Genomic DNA, 3527 nt, shown 5'->3' with positions numbered 1-3527 from the left:
TCCTTTTTAAAAAAGAGGAAGCTGTCTGGGAAGGAAGTCAGATGAGAATCATCCCATGGTGCATAATGTAGATCAGAAAAGTCAGGAGACGAGGATGTCTCAAAGATGTATTGAAAAAAAAAAAAAGGAGAACTGGCTGTAAATGTGTTTTATTGAATCTTTCAAATAATAGAAACATTGTTATGCTAAAGGAAGAAGGGGAAAGAAATCAAACCATTAGAAAAAAAAAAGAAGCAATAACAGCGAATCATATTTAAAATAATTTTCATAGACAATGAACTAGTAATTCTGCACCTGTGAGTCATGATTACTTATAAGACACACTCATTTTAATAAAAGATCATGTTAAAACACAGAAACTCTAACAACTGAAATTAACGATTGCACATAGCACAGGAAGCTTCCCAACTTTTCCAATTAGTACCGTGGCTTCAGCTTTGCATGCAGAAGCAAAAGAAATGCTGAAAAACACTGCCACAGGCTGGCTTAATTTGGAATTTCTCCTTTTCAAAAAGGATTAGGACACACATGCACACAACCAGAAGGGCAGGAAAGCACTTCAGATTTCTGTCCTTTTCCTAGTCCTTCTTGTTACATACATTGCAAAAGAGCAGGAAAGGATGTTTAAAAGCAACTTGTAATCTCGCTTTGATAGAAAAGAGCATCTATATTCACATTTACAGCAGGCTGCAACCACCATTTTGGGTGAGAGACCTCATTAACCTCATCTCTGCCTTTTGCTTCCATATTGAGAGCAAGCCCACGGAAAGCTACATAAAAAATCCCTGTGCCTGCCAGAAGATTATCAAGAGGCTTTAAAATTCAGATGATCAGCAACTGAAATGAGGCGTCCTTAAGCAGAAAGACACCTGCCATCTCAGTTCAAAACTCTTATCCTCAGTCTTCAGAAACTAGTGGGATGTAGGAACATCCCACTGAGAACAAGGAAAAAGCTTTGACACTTCTTAGGCAAGGACTGGGGTCTGGCATATTCTTGCAGTAACAGTACTGACATCACTCCTCCCAGGAGCTTCAGTGTTAATTATTCCCCAGCGTTCAGCTCTTGCAGGGAACTGATATTTGGAACCTCAGGGAGACCATCTGCTCTCCCAGCAACACACAGTGGCTCTGCTCACAGAACTCCAGTAGGGTTTCACAGCATGCTGGGGGAGGGATGGGGGCAATGGAGGTCACCAAACCACCTCCCAGTCCCACTGCCCGAGGGTGCATCAGCTGTGGGCTCTGTTGCCACACACAAAGACAAAAAAAAGAGGGTGAAGTTATCAAAAAAAGAACTCTTCAGATTACCTGCATCACTTACCTGCTTTAACAGAAGGATCCATGTCCTTCTGTTAAAACATGATGGACATGGGTTAGTGGTGATGAGGGTGATGGTTGGACTAGATGGTCATTTCCACCCTTAATGATTCTATGGCTCTATGAACAAACCAGGCACTCCCCACCTCAACCACATTGCTCCTTGGAACTGCCTTCAGTCAACAGAGTAAAAACCTGAAGAGGATTGGATTTAACAAATGTGGCACAGACAATACATTAATCTGAATGTATATGTTTTTTTCTCTTTAGCCATAAGGAAAAAACAGCTTCTACAGTGCACTGAAGTAGCCATGAGAGGGGACACAGTTAATGGAGTCACCAACCTGCAGCAATTAAGACACACGCAGTGAAGTCACTACAGTGCTGGTGAACCGCGCTGTGGTGAAGTTAAAACGCTGTGCTAAGAATTTACTGCTCTTTGCAATACTTTACTTCTTAGAATCATCCTACAGTAGTTCCTGCATCCCAAAGAGCACAGTTAAAGAAACCTTTTATATTCAAACAACAGAAAAAAGAAAGATTCAGAGTTTTCTTTGCTATTAAAGGGGCTGATACTTCTGCTTGCGAGAATCACCTCCTGTACATAAACCTCAGCAGCAAGCAGGCACCAGGCAGCTGCCGACGCGCAAGGCAGGAGGCGGCAGCGGCGGCCATGGCTGCCCCCGCTCTACCGCCAGGTGGCGCTGCCGCCCAGCGGATGAGTCCCGCCGCCTCAGCGCGGCCCGATCCGAGGACGGAAAATAGGGGAAAAAATCCTTCTCATAAAGAGCGGTGCTGCAGTGGCACGGGCTGCCCAGGGAGACGGTGGGGTCACCGTCCATGGAGGTGTTCAGGAGCCGCGTGGATGTGGCACTGAAGGACGTGGTCAGTGGGCATGGTGGGGGTGGGCTGGCGGCTGGACTGGATGGCCTTAGTGGCCTTTTCCAGCCCCAGTGATTCTATGGTTCTGTGTCTCCACACTCCAGCCAAGCCGAAGAAACTTCCTGTGCACGCCTGCAGGATGGAGGCATTCTAACAGTTCTACAAGGATGAGCAACTCACCCTGGGTGAACAAGTTTGCAACCACAAGCACGAAGAAAATAAAGGCCTTCTTGTGGTTGCAGCCGTGCGTGGTACAGTGATAAGAGGTGTAATTGGAGACAGGGTTAAAACAGTGACAGAAAGTACAGAAACCTGATGATCTGTCCTATGTACGATGCTACATAATGCTCTCCTGAAATAAATAGTCCCCAACAGGCTAAAATAGGTTACTTAATAGGAAATACCGTGTTCACAGATGGTAGAAAAGCATCCATACTAGGGACAAAAGAAGAACACCCTCAGACACAGAGGTTTTGACTTTTGTTCAGTGCTCCTGGTATGCAGAAAGATCTCAGTCAAAACAGGCTGCAGTTTGTGCAGTCAGCAGTAGAATGAGGTAATGCCAATCTGTGTCTTTCTTTTCATAGTCATTCTTAATGTACAGTAATCAGCCCGCATGCATCTCTCTGCGTGGAAGTATCGCTTAAACTTTTCAAGCAGACACTCAGGGAAATACAAAAGCATGGGAGGAGAAAATATACAGACCTCACAACTTTTGCCTGCAGACTGCTAACTGACAGAGCATTCCTACAGATTGAGAAAGTGCTTTAACAGGCTTATAATCAACTAGCAGGAAAGTAAAGCAGTGAGCAGTAGTGTGTACAAGAAGACATCTATACGAAGATGATAGCCAGCATCTGCAACTGGGTCAGTTTTGAACTATTCTGGAGTGAGAATGGAGACTATTCTGGAGAAAGGCAAGCTAAGGTGTTGCAGTGACACATTATTGAATTGAAAATATTAGCAGAGGGCACATGGGAAAACAAACAAGCAAACAAAAACACCTTCAGCTTTTGCCAAATTTAACACTGAAAAAACAATGCTTCTGTGTTTGGAATTCAACTTCAAGCCTAAAACACAGACCAGGAATAGGACAAATGGAGCCATCTCTTAATTCTCAGGAAAAACAAATAAATAAATAATTTAAAAAAAAAAACAAGGACTTAAGCAAACAGACTCTAATTCAAAGATCTAGGTTTGTTAATGCATTTAAGAATTTGGGGTTCTCATATGTTTTTATTTTTATTGTTGTAGCATTAAAGTATACATAAAAATAATTAATGGGATATTGGTTTCAGACACAAAAGCGTATTTCTTTTTTTTCTTTT

The sequence above is a fragment of the Meleagris gallopavo genome, chromosome 3 (genome assembly GCF_000146605.3).
Source record: "Meleagris gallopavo isolate NT-WF06-2002-E0010 breed Aviagen turkey brand Nicholas breeding stock chromosome 3, Turkey_5.1, whole genome shotgun sequence".
Classification (NCBI taxonomy): domain Eukaryota; kingdom Metazoa; phylum Chordata; class Aves; order Galliformes; family Phasianidae; genus Meleagris; species Meleagris gallopavo.
The sequence above is the reverse complement of the archived record's forward strand: the minus strand, read 5'-3'. Positions refer to the sequence as shown.